The sequence below is a fragment of the Anguilla anguilla genome, chromosome 4 (assembly GCF_013347855.1).
Source record: "Anguilla anguilla isolate fAngAng1 chromosome 4, fAngAng1.pri, whole genome shotgun sequence".
NCBI classification, from domain to species: domain Eukaryota; kingdom Metazoa; phylum Chordata; class Actinopteri; order Anguilliformes; family Anguillidae; genus Anguilla; species Anguilla anguilla.
Genome location: NC_049204.1, coordinates 31,052,842 through 31,068,891, shown reverse-complemented (window position 1 = coordinate 31,068,891; position 16,050 = coordinate 31,052,842). Strand labels below are relative to the sequence as shown.

The 16,050-nt window shown below is 43.0% G+C and overlaps 1 protein-coding gene across 4 annotated transcripts in view; it reads right to left on the bottom strand.

The window, feature by feature from the left end:
- arhgap29a (Rho GTPase activating protein 29a) overlaps positions 1-16,050 on the bottom strand; it is a 46,108-nt gene that overhangs the window by 23,380 nt on the left and 6,678 nt on the right. The gene's annotated exons all lie outside the window — the stretch shown is intronic.

Below are 16,050 nucleotides of genomic sequence, written 5' to 3'. Positions count from 1 at the left end.
GGTTGAGTCGCCATGGTTCAAACCCAGCCTTTTTGAATGGGGGTAGGGACAATCATATTTTTGTCAATCAATCAAGGACTTATTATAATGAATTACTTAGTATTTTGAAAAGGCACAGCACAAGCAGAAGTTCCATTGGAGAAAAACAATTCTTCCTGAAAACTTTAATGTGAACATTTTTACATTTGTTCTACTTCTTCCAGCAAGGCTTTTATGCTAGTTCAAGTTTCCGTAAAGATCTTAAAATCTAAATTATAGACATACACCATCTTTGTTCTCACAGTCTTCTGCTGTGTGCTCACTGTTTCCCAATGCACACTGATTAATGTTGCTGCAATGTAAGTTAATCCTCAAAAATTATTTGCCCTGATATTTTCTTTGTGAAATGCCTGTTACAAACCAAAACACTGAAATCCCAAAAGGCTTTGTAACATTCCTTCCTTTGCAATTTGCTTTGTGATTCCAGCTATGCTCAATCATGCATCTGTATCAGGGAAACAATAAAGGCCTATTATTATTGCTTTAACACGTTTCGGAGAACAGAAACTGCATGGTGGTAAATACAGGTAAACACTTCTACGGCACAAAGAGGAAGGCTATAATGTGCAGTGGTCATAAGCGGCAGCTCAGAGCCCTGCATGTCACATTGTGCAGTTTACAGGAAATGACACAAATGAAATGAGGAGATGCTGTAAAATACAGCAAAATCCCTTCACTGGGACAAAAACGCAGCCATTCCATCCGAATGCAATCCTTGACTAATCTGACCCTTCCGTTCCTGAAATCTGATATTCTCCCTTCCCTCAAAAAACTCACATTTGTACCACTAAATAAATGCTTTGTTGAATATAGACTACAAGTACATACCCAGAGGGGACTATAAATATAAAGGCTATCGCGCATACTGAATTTCAGGGTGCGGTGTTAACAGTAATATGAGTGAGATTCCAGTGCAGGGAATGTCTATGAGCCCCTTGCAGCCAGCCGGAATATGCGGGGCAAACATGACCCACATCTCAAGTAGCCTACTGCATTAGAGAACTGTACATCGTGCTGTATTATATTAATCAGCTGTGAATTAAGAAATTCACTTATGTCACAGAAATAAGGCTGCATTCAAAAAAATGGCACGATCCTGTCACGGTTACCTTAATTTGTCAGTGGATGAGAGTTCCTCGCTGTGAATTTCTGCATCAAACAACACTGGGGCGTGACAGTTAGAATTAGGTGCATCTTCACAGCGAGCCAGAGCAGTTAAGCCCTGCAATCCTGAAGTGATTTAAAACCCTGGGCATTGTGCGAGACACCCCTCTGTGAAGCGTGACTCAATGAATGCGCCGGCCGCCCCTAAATAAGTCAAATTAACATTTATGGTCTTCTCTTAAAAGAACAAATACCTGAACACTTAACCTTTAGCACCGGTCGATTCTTTCCCGGGTGCGAGGCGGTCCGTTGGCCAGCGGGATCTCTGGGACGCTTCCTCCGGGCCGGACCCGCCTCGGAGTGCAGAGCGGCCCACCTGCAGCCCGGGCCGAGGGGGGGTGGGGATCAGCGGCTTACGCCCCGCCCCGCCCCGCCCCGCCCCGCCACACCAGGCTTTCTCCCCCCCCGCCTCACCTTTCAAGCGCCTTTTCCCATGAGCGCAGACAATAGGCCGCCGTGAAAGCGCCGCTTTTCTCAAAGTGACGCGCCGTCCTCGCGGGTCCCTGGCCATTCGGGGGGGGGGGGGGGGGGGGGGGGGCTTGGGACGGCAGCGCAGGTTGGGCCATTAGCATGAGAAAACCGTGCGGACGCCGCGGCGAAGGCCACCGTTTACGGCGCGGCGGGGGCCTGGATCGTACTGACAATCCACCTTCATGACCTTATATGAAATATGAAATCACAGCATCGGGAAGAGTTCGGAAGGTTGTGGGAGAACACGTATTAGCCATTTATTTAAAAAAGGAGAATTAAAATGAAGTGTGAATCAAGTCCTCTTGAATCAAGCTTGCGTGTCCTTTAATGAGGCAGTAATGACAGGGAGGACTTCCCCGTAAAGTGTTGTTTTGAGTTGGAAGGGGCTTATGGGTGTGAAGGTAAAAAAAAAAAAAAACAACTTATTACATTAAGAGCTCAAACAAAAGAGTTGTTTGACAGGAACACAAGGAATCAGCCTCCTATCCAATGTAAACCCCACACATGCACACATGGACAACAAAATGACTCAACTGTAACTTTCTTTCTACACCAATTGAGTTTACATGTATTTTCCCCCGCTTTATTCAGATTGGAAAAAAGAAGAGCGCGAGCATAGTGGGGTGGGGTGGGGGGTGACTCTCCGGCCACACTCCAATCCGGGGGACAAATTCAGTCTTTTATTCAGCCCCACCTGTCAAAATGCAACATGCTTCCTTTTGCACAAAGTTGAAACAACAAGTGTACAATTTCGGTACATTAGAATGCCTTTAAATTGAATCTTCTCTCTTCTAATGAATGAATCCTCATTTTCTTTTTTTGAACTTCTTAGCTGGCGGTTATTGGTATTTCATGAAACAAACAGGAAGTATTCAGGTATAATAAGGCACATCATAGAAATATATTGGGAAATAGTAAAATATGTATTTTCTAGATGTTATCTCATAATTATGAATCAACTGCTTTATGTAACATTAAATAAACTCATTGTGGATTAATGGCAGCACATTCTGTAACATTCACTCGTAATATGACAGCAGGGATTTCCCTATCACTGAATAAAAACACTACAGCAAAAGAGTAAAAATGCATTAGACTATTTATTTTCATTTAGGCCTGGAATGTAAAATATGATTTTTGTCTTTCATATCATGGGAGTCAGCAAGGAGGCCTACTCTTTCACCTTACTTTTTACAAGCAGGCATCATTGAAAAGTAATCTCAAGATAAATGTGCACTGGCTCAGCTAGTATTATATTACCATGTGTGATAGGCCTACACCACATAGAGAAACAAGTGCAACTGTACCAAAAGAGATTTTTCCCATGCCTCAGCCTGTTTACACATTATTGGCACTCCATTTACACTGTCTCCCCTAGAAAACATTTCACAAAAACAATACCAGAAAGTGGCTCGGGGAAGGGTGGACTGGCTGGGAGGGGGATTACCTTGTTCTCAGACATTCAGGCTTATTTCATGTACAACAATGACAAACAAGCCATTAAAAACAACATTTCTACTTCAGATGAATATCTTTTCAGGTTTGACCGCACCATTTGACATTTTCATATTTCAACTAACAAACTTCTCCTAGCCCCATGTTTTCAGGAATTCCTCCTGACAGGTTGTTTGTTGCTGGCATATTCAGTAGAACATTAATTCAACAAAATCAGTCACAGGGCCATTAACTGGAATTGTTTATAGTCTATTAGATTGGGCTAGCATTACTGAATTTTAACATGGTACTGACAAGTGGGCTAACAACAAACCAAACCAACTCTACTTGGGCAGAGAACTAAGCTCATTCAAAATACAACAAATCCCACAGAAAATGTTGTTTTTATGTTGGGACAGTTACCAAAATTAGTTTCAGACGGCCGTACCATTTTTGGGATCCTCCAGCCAGGCTGGCTCCCACCCAGACGTCAGATGTTTATCAGCTTTGCTGGCAACGTTATCCACTACGATTTTATTTAAGGCCACAGTTACAGGACTATGGCTGTCCATAATGTTTGAGGGCTCCAAATTCCTGTCTATTATCACCAAGTTATGGGTCATTTTCCTGGAACCTATTTCTCACCCATATTAGCTTTCATAGCTCCTTTATAAGGCATATGGCTAATCAGTAGTCAACCCAGGCTAGCCAATGGTGATGAGGATTTTCAAAATATGAATTTGACAGTGCAGGCTACTGTGGAAAATGTAGGCTGTGTAATCAGGATTTATTTAGAGAATTAAGCAAATAAACACTGCATCTGACGTGCATTCTGCAAAACCAGCCTATGTTACAATTTTACCATTAAAGGTCTAGCTAGCTTGCTGCCTGTGTAGGCGAAAGTTAGCAACGCAACAGCTCAGGTGCTTTCATGGTGAATTGATCCATCATAGTTTTGTTTAGCAAGCTCTCTCTACCTCTTTTTGCATACTAAATGCATGTCTGGCAGACATTCCTGAAAAGGCAGTTTTATACAGTAGGAGGTATACACGTGTGATTGTGAGTAAATGTTAGTGTTGGTGTCAGAAACGTTAGAACATATTTAGCTTATTAAATATATGCAGCTTGGACAAGTAATGCAAGAGGTTTCTCAACTTTATCTAGCCAAATGATCTATCTTCATTGATGTAGCTTGATCAGGATTTAATATGCGCCAGATTACAACAGTCAGACTCCAGCACCACGGTCCTAAAAGGCCACAGATGACACATAGCCTACGTAGTATTTGTCACACGACAGCATTCAGCAAAGGCAGTTGGTCAAAATCTATTTTAATAATAATAACATTAATTTTTTAAATTACATAAGCCCCAGCTTTCTATGTACTGCATAAACAGTTCCATGAAATTGTAATGTTTTGAATGTAATCCAGAAGTCTGGAAGGTTCTAAACTGGCAGAACAATTGTTCAAAAAGTAACACCATGTCCATTCCTTGGGGATGTGGGACCCGGTAGGGGGGGGAGGGGGGGACAGGACAGGACGGGATGGGCCAGCACCCCTTTAATGGCACGGTAGGACAAACGATGGTCTCTGCATATAAATGAGATTCTTATTGTGAAATCAAGAGTTTGCTTTTCCTAGCATGTCTCTGCTAAGCTGTCCATCAGCGAGACAGGCAACCTTTTCTCTCTCCATCCCGTTTGTATGGTAGCTGGCATTCCAACTATGCTTTATTTCGGAGAGGCTTGAAAACTCCCACAGAGCAGCCAACCGACTGGCAGCCAACTTAGCGCGGCTTAAGCCGCAGAGCTCGCGGCTCCCGCGTCTGCTTAACATGGCCACAGCGTCTCTCCGGCTGGACCGACACAGCCGGGGGTCCCACAGTTTAGTCTGTAAAACAGACTGGGGCTCGCGCCTCCCCGTCGGAGACAGGAGGAGAGGCCGGGTCATCAAGTTCAAACGCTAGCGATGCGGAGGGAGGGGAGCCACAGGGCTTGGGCGTGCGTCTGAATCTCACGTTCCCGCAGCAATTTTCAACACTGGCGGGCAACAGGTTTCCCAGCTGTGAGGCTTTTAGAGAAAACAACCCGTCTCCGAAACATTCCGAAAGCCCATCCCAGTGGTGAGGCATCTGCTGACGGATGCCGAAAGAACCCACGCGCCAGAGTACGTAAGCGTCAAGGGCACAGAAATAAACATCCTTATCTCCAAGGAAGAAAGCTACCCAAAACAGAGATGTTTGCTCGCCGTATAAAATAAAGGATAAGAAGAGCGCTTATCAGTGCTGGAGTTTATACGGCAGGGCCATAAAGCACGGTTAGAGTAGCAAGCAATCCGTTTTCAGTTTCATGAATGGTCGAACAGGGGTAATCGGGTACGTCTCTATTCGAGCAGGGCCAGTAGCATGTCCCGGCCAGGCCCGTGTGACTACAAAGGGTCGGCCTCATTCAAAACCCGCCGCCAATAATGTAGATTCGAACCCAGCGGTAGAGAAATTCTGTCACAACAATGGGATGAAGGAGCGCCCCCGATATTTGTGGCGTGGGGGCATTGTTTCGATCGGGGGTGGGGGATGGGGGGTGGGCAGCCTACGTTCCGTGTAAAGGAGCTGTTGCATCAGCTCCCCATGGGGTTCACAGGAAGGGACGTCCCCCCCCTGCCCCTGCCCCCGCCCCCTCCAGCGGCCACGCCCGTCCCCAGGGGGTCACGGGCAGCATGGGCCCAGCCACGCTTCACGCTCAGTCTGTTCATGTTTTATTTACCCTACATCAAACAGGGGACTCTTTTCACTTTACCCATGAGCGCTTTAGCATAATTATGCACGACTGACAGAGGCGCCCGTCACAGTGAGACCCCCTCCCCATCGTCTACTGACGATGACCGCCTCTGAGTTTTCCACTCGTTTGAAAAGGATCACCTATTCCCTTGCAACCATTCTTTAAGTATATTTGTGGGTGCTCCTGACCACTCCAACTGGCCAGTTAATCTTAATTAGACCCACTTTGGGTTAGCTCAGACGAAAGTAAACACACACCAAACTTGCTGCCACACATAGATTTTGGTCAAGCATAGGAAATTGGGGCAGAATCGTATGTGGCAGGTGATAGGCCTACCTCTGATGGACAGCTTCAGTGCACTTTTTTATCATTACACTGCAATGACAAGTTCTGACTGACACATTGCTAGATATTTAGCAGATTAGTCAATGTTTATATCATATTACAAAGGTTCACAGAACATGACTGCTGAAATATCTTTTGTCTGTGCATTACAATGATGCATATGATAAACACACTGTATTATTAACCACACTTATAATAATGCCTTTCCTAGACAACTTCAATCCAAGGATATGGGCAGTGGATAAGATTGAGAGGGGTTATAGACCCCCCCCTCATCTAATCTATATATTTGTCATTTTGGGTTCAGACCACTAATCTGGGATTGGGGAAGGAGGGAGGTGTTTTGAGAACCTAATCCAACCTTTGGACACACTACCTCTCCTGACTTCACATCTTCAAAGCCAGAATGCAAATAAGCTTATCCTGCAGGCTAAATATTTATAGCAAGCTTTTTCATGACCACTGCGTCTGTTTGTTTCTTTGATATCAGCAATCTACACACACCACTGTAACATTTCAGAAACAACATGTTATTTTAAAAAGACTCTCTGTCACTGCATTCTCCACTAATACCGACAGCAGGTGATTTAACAGGCCTGTCTGAGCCTGTCTCTGCTCTCCGTCTCGTCGGACCCCTCTCAGGAGAACGCTCCTGTGATTCACTGATGATACACATGGCGGGGAAGGGGGGGTCCTCCCCCTGCTTAACTCACACGGGGGGGGGGGGGGGCCCGTACCGGCGGAGTCGTCTCCGACTGGGTCCCGCGCTCACATCTCTCCGGGCTGAGATATTCCATACGCCCCCACCCCGCTTCCCCAACAAGGGATTGCGCAACAGCCGCTGCCACAGGGCTGGACCAGGCAGGAACCGGGCTCCAGAGGTTCCCACACTAGTGGTCTGGAAGTCACTACACAGGGAAATGAATTACCTCTATGAGATTTAATTGCCTGAAAGAAAACGGGGTTTATCCTACAATATGCTTCAGTTGCTCTGCCATTATTCTAGTGAAGCTGAAGTAAAATGGGTCTCCCAACTCTGGAACTGGAGAACCACATGACCAGCTGCTGGTTCATGGTGTTACTCCACACCTAACTGATTAACCCTAAGACAGCCAATTACACAGTTAACTCATCTTACCATATTTACTGGGTCTGAATTGGTTGGAATTGGCTATGTTTAAGGTGAAAACCCTGAAGACTGTAGACTGCGGGCTCTCAAAGATCAAGGTTCGGGATCTCTGTTAAAGAAGAAGTGATATAAAAATGCGTGCAAATGAATATGCAACATAATGAGGCATGGGCTAGAACTGTTAGGCACAGGTAACAGTGTAACGGATGCTCAGTGATTTTCACATTTAAATGAGGTGCCCAAAAAGGAAATCAAAACCATGACTCACACATGGTTTATTGTTTACAGAACACTGAGTCACTTGGAGGAAGAGCGATATTACTTTAGTCAGAAGTTAAATTAAAACTCCCTCAAGACTATCGTTTGCCTCATTATTGTAAACATTTAAAATGCAGATTCGGAGTTTTTTTATGCTGAGCTATGTTATCCATTGTATGACTAATGTAAAAAACCCAGAGGTTGGCAAAAGCTTGGGTAAAACGTTTGGTAAAAGTAAGTTTATAAAACATTCTGCTTTAACAAAATCCAATGAACTCCACAGTCAACATTTTGTAGCCTGTAGGGAGCCAGTGTCATGGCCTCAGTTCTTGGAGAGTGTCAGCAAAGCTCAATAAACAGCGCTGTTAGCAGGCCTAGGCTAATCAGACATTTACCACTCTTTGTGAGGTCCAGTGTGTCCACAAAGGAAGGTCAACAGCTTCAAAGGCCTGATAGTTGTCATTTTCCCCAGGCAGAACTTTGGGTCATAACAAGTCCCATTAGTCAACAAGATTATCAGTCACTTAGAGGATGCCAAAATGCAGCTAGCACATCAAAAGTCACTGTAGGTAAGCTGTCCCTTTTCCCACAGAATAACGGCTCTCCTGGCTATCGTCATTTCACCGAGTTGTTTCGACACACTTGAAACACCACAGGAAGGGGCCTTTCATCACGAAAATGAGCTGAAATAACTGTCAGCAACAACACTGTGAGTAATACGCCAGCAAGATGGGTCTAGCACAACAGCGGGTGTTGTGTCAATACATTACATCAATGTTGGTACAAACAACCCCCTGAACGTCAGATCCCCTGTGAAGCCCACAGAGCCAGGGGTGATATAGTGAGGGGCTGCGGTTTTCTCCCCTTTTTACATGCTTATCCACGGTTATAAATTTGCCAAGCCTACACAATCCAGCCACCATGTTGGAGTTCCTCTCTAGGGGATACCCAACTGTTCTGCTCGCACCAGAACAAATTTCCCGAGCTGCGGTCCTGGCCCATAACCATAAATCCACCCTCCAGGAGACGCACCCAACAAGAGGCCCACAAAAGCATCCTTTACATTTCAGAGGAAAAAGAAGAGAAAAAAAAACAAACCTACAAATCTCTTCCTTAAGTGTGGCAGGCAATTAAAGCACGGCAAGAAATGGGCCTCCCAAAAAAAGCTCCACCACAACATGTAGGCTAAGTGTTTTGGGTGCTAGCTTGTAAAATAGTCGGTTTTATTGCATTCGCTTTAATTAACGTGACCCCCTGATCAGTGTAGAGGGCCTGTCCTGTGCTCAACTGTGTGGCCACTTACTTTGTTTCTTTAATTTCAGTTAACCGGGCTTCCCACTGAGATAAAAGTATCTCTTACTAGAGACGCCCAGGGATTCCTTTGGGGCAGGGTATGCTTTGTGGTGTCTGCCAATACTAGAACAGCTTCTTTGATCAGTGAAGCACGCAGTGACAGTGCAATATCTCAAATGCGACTGATTGAATGTATAGTACTTGTCTCGATTCATCAAGCGGTAAGATGGTTAACTCATGTCATGCGTTCTTTGTCTTTCCTTTACTTAAACAAAAACAACTTTCTCCCACAAACAGTGTCCTTTTCACTCTAACAAACTAAACTGGCAAGAAAAACAGTGTACCCTTAACTCGTTTTTACATTTGTTTTGGCTGCCATTTTCTCTGCCATCTCCTTTCCTTATGTTCCCAACCCTGTGGTCCTGTGTTCCTTGGCCTTGTTCTTCAGTCCCCAGTCTCAACATTCAGTCTCCTGATATCCTCTAAAGGTACTCACCGTGTGAGAGAGGGGGAAGGGATTCTCAGCAGCAATCAACAAATGACCGCTCCACCCAAAACTCCTTCTCACAAAAGCATACTTCCTCCCTCCAATGCAATCAGTCAAGTTCAACCACAACATTCAGAAATGAAAGCTTCTCACACTGCAGTCCAAATCAGGAGTGAAACCGTATCTTTTAATTTGAAAGAGTTTTGAAAGAGTGATGTCTGACCCAAACCATCCTTTTCGGTAGGTTTACAGAAGCTTTAAATATAGATTGGCAACATGAACCCATAAAAGGACCTTTCAGGGACTGGCTAAGCCTCTTCACTGCGACTCTCAAATCTAAAGGGAACGATCATCCAGACAGAGCACTGCAACTACCAGGGAAGTCTGAAACATCAGTTAAAAGACAGAGGAGGCCAAGTTTAGACTCACATCTCATGAAGGGCCATTTCAGCCACAAATCACTAAACTGCATTCAGGTTTTCCCAGAGGGACAACAGCTTAACCAGTTTCCCACAACATTTTAGTATTACTTAAAAAAACAAACAAAAATGGTTTCGCCCATGCTGTGCACATTCTCTACCAAGAAACATTGACAAAAAACACAAATATCATATCATAAATACATAGGCTAATATATTCAGATATAATTTAGCTAGCTGGCCAGATATATAAACGGGCAACTGGCAAATAACATTCACAACACAAGCATATCACTGGCATTATTTCTGGTATTTTAATATTCAGAATTATTACAGTAGATTCTCACAAGCTCACAGTAAACCTGTTGACCACATCAGTCTACTAACCCTGAGCTGCACATGACTCACCAGTTGGATGTTCTATTTGCATTTGACTAGGCTAAAAATAAACAGCAGGCTAATATTTCACAAAAAAGACAAGCATTTGAAATTAGCCTAATACCCCTAAGTGAACAAGACACCATTTTAACTAATCTAATTTTCCAAGGGAAACAGACTGACGTGTTTGATATTCATAGAAAATATTAAATTAATTAAATGGGACAGAAACAAAAACATTCCTTAAGTCAGTCCAGATATGAAGCGATTTGCTGAGTGCAGCTGAGGGCACTACTCAACAACTCTGTTAAATATTAAATCACACCGCGCATTTATTCTGTGAGAAAACAAACCATGGAGAAAACCATTTGACTTATGTACACCACAGATAAATCAGAACAGTAAATGACTCAAACCATAATGCATTCACACAGGCAGATTACTCAAATGCCTCTAGATTAACAGCAAACTGAAATGGGTACAAACAAAGCACAAGCAGATATTCAGTGCTTTTGAGTCCAAATACAATTCAGGAGTGTCAAACAAAATGAAAAAGAAAAACAAGTGCAGAACAATGATTTATTTGTGTAGGCTAACTGGCATTCAGAACATAAAGTCTATGACTTAAGATGCTAATTGTAATATTTAGTGTTGTCTCCTCATTTATCACACGGCTGAGACTGCATTTGTGCTTTGACATGTTTGATTATGTCAGGCAACAAATAATTTTAGTCACTTCGAAGCAGCCACCACTTACTACCGTCAGATCAAGTCAAGCTCCTTGTTAAATAACCTTTAAGGAATGAGAGTTAACAGACTATTGTGACTGCAGTAGCCTATATTCAATCCAACCACACTCCAATGCACTTTCAACAGGTACTTTTCAACCTCGCTCTGCTTCAAGCAGTTAAACACTCAAAATATGCCAAATGAAACATAAATTAATGCTCGAAATTTTCAATTAAAAAGCTGCTCGTTCCTTTGAAGGAGCTCCATGCAGTTTGTCTTCTGAATGCTTTCCATCTATGAAGAATCCTTTTTTGAAATGTTAAGTACAAATTGCATATGGTACACTGAGATTCAATACAACCCAATGGCTAACGATACTAAGGAAATACGACACCATTGATATTGATATTTCAACCAAAGGTGAATGGTGATTTTTCACTATATTAATATAAGAGTGCAATAGAACTGCAAAGTATTTTCCTCCATTGGGTTTTATTCACCAATGGCACTTGCTGCTAGGAATGCCACAGCATGGGTTTCCATAGTGTAACAGTTTTGTATAATGCTGCGATAAACATTGCTTCAAGGTATCAATACCATTGATTAACTGATGTAAATAAATTCATAATTAATAAATAACATATACACTCAACTTTTTAAATCATGCATCACAATGTTTCTTTAAACAATGTTTTTAAAATAAACTAGGAAAATGCAGGATGCTCTCATAATTGCTTTGTTAATTAACCATGTTAACACAATATGTACAATGTATCTGATGCATAACTGCCAAAACATTTGAAAAGTAACAGGTGTAAAACCTGCCCAAATGCTCACATTTAGACTATGCAAAAAGCCAAAACGATAGATCTGTTGAAATCTAAAGTCTCATGCAAATCTAAGTGAGTAAAATTGTCTCCTTCAAAAAACAAGAGATGTCATCCTGTAAATTAGAACCACAAAGCAGGGGTGATAACCAAAGCCTAGCTCCTTGGACATCACCAGTATGAGAGGGTTCCATTGAGCATTTTGTAGGCTAAATGAGCTAATGAGCCAGATTGCCAAAAATCACAGAATTCCAACACCGAGTCAAAAAACCGCCATTCAGTAAAAAAAAAAAAAAAGGGAGGGGGGAAATGACTTCACAAAAACAAAGAAAATTTCAATTTTTTTCCCATTTTGGCATTTCAGAAGTGTCTCACGTCTAGCAATTGTTGATCTAAGGCACTAAAGCAACAAGTGAGCATTTGTTCTGAAGGAATGCAGAGTATGCCGAGGGGGGAGGGGAGGTACAAACAGCTCCGCTATGGAAACCCAGGAGCTCTTTCACCCCCATCAAAATGATTAGCTGTGCCGGTGGTAACGGGCCCTGCCATAAAGGGTCAATATTGATACAAAACGCATGCAGTACATCTCCCCACAGCTTCGCTTCCACGCAACCGCGATCCCAAACAACAAAGGAAGCTACAGTTGTCTCAGAACAAAAAAAAAAAAAAAACACATTTTAAAATAACGTGCAGCCAACAGAAGATGGGGGGTTAAATTTCAGACATTTTAAAACACACAGGTATTGTGGTGGATATATAACACATGGATGCAATGAGATAGAGTGTGGACACATCCAGCCAATTGGCTCATCAGTTCTTCCTTTTTTTAAAGCAAACACCCTGACACCTAAAGTTTAATAACCTAAAGGTTGATCTTAGGTGTAAAATTAAGTGATATAGGCTAGGGGCATCATTTTAAGAATATCTAACAGCATAAATTCAATATTACTGACAAAACTACCATTCTTGTTTTGTTTCTGTTAGGGAAAGAAAAATCTAAACTCAGGATGTATAAACAACCGATTCCTGCCAAGCTCAATTGAAGCTCTCATTGGCTGAACTCAGACTAGTGAGATGATGAAAGCAGGGCTCTACAGAGCTCCCATTTTAGGAGCACTAGCTCCTGAAAATTGAGGTGTGCTAACTGGAAACATAATTCAGGAGCATATCTACTAACTGGGATGCACTACTGTGCTCCTAGTTCACTAGTGCATCCCAATTAGTAGATGTGCTCCTAAGGAAAAATAGAGCCCTCGCAAGACACAGACAGAGGAAACCGTAGATAGTACCGTAGAAGCACAGTTTCTGTCTCAAACTCACCTGTCAGCAAAAAATGTGAATAAATGAGACGTGTACAAGAGAGGGAGGAATAATACGATGACATCTCTCGCGCTGTTGACTTTAAGCAGATCTCACGCCTGTGCGGTTCAGGGAAAACAGTCATTAGCATGTTTGACCTTACCGCCAGAACCTCGAAGGCCCGTTCCTCCTTGCCTTACTGGAAGGAATGTGTCACGCACCTCCCACCACCTCGGCTGCAATACACTTAAGGGTCAAAACAGGACAGCGCAGAGTATTGATTCATGCTGCGGTCTGACTCACACAGATGAGGATCTCCTCAGAAGGAAGAACCCCCCCACTTCCACAAGGGCCGCCCAGAGAAATGCCAGTGCGGCGAGCAGAAAAGGCCCCTTTTAAATGGGTCATGGGTGCAACACATGGGCCCCTCCAGAGGGGAACGGTCTACAGCACGATTAGGGTTACTGGGCTGCCGAGCGTCCCTGGAGCTGCGCGAGTGTTAAAGAAAAGCGGGCGGCATGGGGTGTCTTTCCAGCGTAACGCTTCCCAGCGGGGCTCGCTGCGCTTCAGTCAGAGAGGAACGCCCCGTGCTCTCTGTGTTTCTCATCCGTAATGAGCTGACACATGCTAACCACGACTCTGCTCTGCGGAGCGAAAAATGAAATAAAAGGTATCGACAGCGTGTGTGTGCGTGTGCGTGCGTATCTGTGTGTACGTGTGTGTGTGTGTATGGATACGTGTGCTGAAGAACAACAAACAATACTCTGTAGTGAACAGCTGACAGATTCTATTACATGTTGCAGGTATAAATGCATTGTATCATAGTTTGGACTCAAGTGAATAGTAAACTGAAAATGCTCATTGTCAGCAGTTGAGCCCACAAGTTTTGTCCTCCTTGGCATTCGAGTCATAGAGGCCAGGCATTGAATTTCAGAAAACTATGAAATAGGTGAACATTTTTTAATGAACTAAAGTCAGTGCTGTGCAGAGAGAGGTCAACGTCCTGTTAGGCACCCCAGACCACAGTACACAGTTCCGCAAAATGCAGTGTTTTGAAACAGACCAGGATGCCCACACAAACTTAGGGCAGAACAGACAAAACATAACCAGTCGTGTTTCCACTTTCCAATGAGGCTGAGCACATGTTGCCAAAAATCGGTGCCAAAAAGAGCACAGCTGTACCCACCCACAGTATGGAGCACTTTCTTGTTTGCACTTCTTTTCAAGGTCTTTAGAAACGCTGATTTCAAAGGCAGGACAAGCACAGAAGCTGAACACATGGTACGTGGCTCTACCAGGTAAGAGCCGTGTGTTTCCCTGCGCGTCTCGAACCCACAGCAACGCACTGACCAGCCGACAATAATCAGCTGCGTGGCCTTAGTCTGCCGTTGTCAGGCCCTGGGCTTGTGTGTAACGAACACTGGCACGAGGGCAGAATGCTTGGGTGGGCACACTTGCATGTTTCAGCTCAAGATGACAGTACGTCGCCATGGATGCTTCTCCTCGAGTAGCATATTCACCCGCAAGCACAGAGGTCACATTCATTTAAAGAAATCTCGATTTTTAAACCGTAGGCCATGAGAATTTCTGCAGTTTGACAAACTACATTTACATTTTTTAAAAACTGACATTAGTAGCTTAATAAGTCATTCAGACACAGGAGTGGTTCAACAATGAGTTCACAAAGCATTTTCAATAACACCAATACTGTACGTCAATAGGCTGCCAACTCAGGCTAATCCGTGAATATAAACATGACAAACACACTTCAGTGGCACTCTACAAGATTACTACAGATTGCATTCCATTACTTATTTATTTATTTATTTATTATCTGTGGTAAAAGTTGCCAGAACCTGAAAATGTTCGTTAAATGCAAATAAAATATAAATGAACAAGACCAGGTCAAAACATAGTATATGGCTGGACCGGCTGACCAATGGTGTAACTTCATCACTCACTCAGTCACTCAGTCACAGACATTCGCGTTTGTCGGGCTGGCCCCGCTGTTGCGGTCCAGCCAAAAATGAGATTTCTTGTCTGGGTGATATAATATAATAAAGTAATTAATTTAAGGTCAAGTGAAGAAAAACCAGAACAAATGTAATTAAATGTAAATAACATAAATTAACATGTTCCCCAGTATTAAAATAAAATAAAGAAAACATGAAATAATGATTAAGTCAGTTCTAGCACACATGAAATCAATTATGGACAGGAAAACCACAAGAGGCAGACATGTTTCAAGAGGCTATTTTAAGAAATTGCTATGGAATGCAACTAAAGAAGCTTTAGTGACATACAACCAGTGAAAGGAAGAAGACCCAAGTGATGTGCAAAAAATATAGGCTAGGCCTTCATTCAGATAAACCATATCTGAAAAACAAACATCAAATGTAGCAAACTGCAACCTAAAACGCAAGGGTTTCCTCATCAAAGGCTCAAACTATGAAGCCCTTTATTAGAGTAAACAAAATCACATGGAGAAAGCTTTGTTAGGATCTCTGGGAAAACAAAAGCAAAACATGGATATTAGGCTACTTGGATCTTCTTGGGTTCTTGTACTGTAAGAGGCTGCAAACTTGTTGAATACCTCTTCATGACCATAGACACAGAACAGAGCTGGATTCTGAAGGTACAAACTTAAAGAACATAGACTAATTGCAGAGAGGAACTTCTCTGCACTGCAGTCACAATGAGATGGGAGATGGTCATACTGCGGAGTGAAAAAGCTCAGTCATAAAGCAACATAGGCTACTTAAATATAGAAGCGATCTACTATTTCCCACAAAATAAAAGAAGCTGAAAAGTCCAAACAGTGCATAAAACCTGACAAGCTTTGCCATATCTAAGGTCCAAAGTGTATAAGGAGATACTGAGTGACTGAGTGTCTCACAGTAAAAACAGATGAACCCAGAAAACATAAATCTGTATGAGAGAGCTGCTAAAGTATTTGACTCCTGAGAGGTGGCAACCGCAACCATGTGGTCACTACAATCC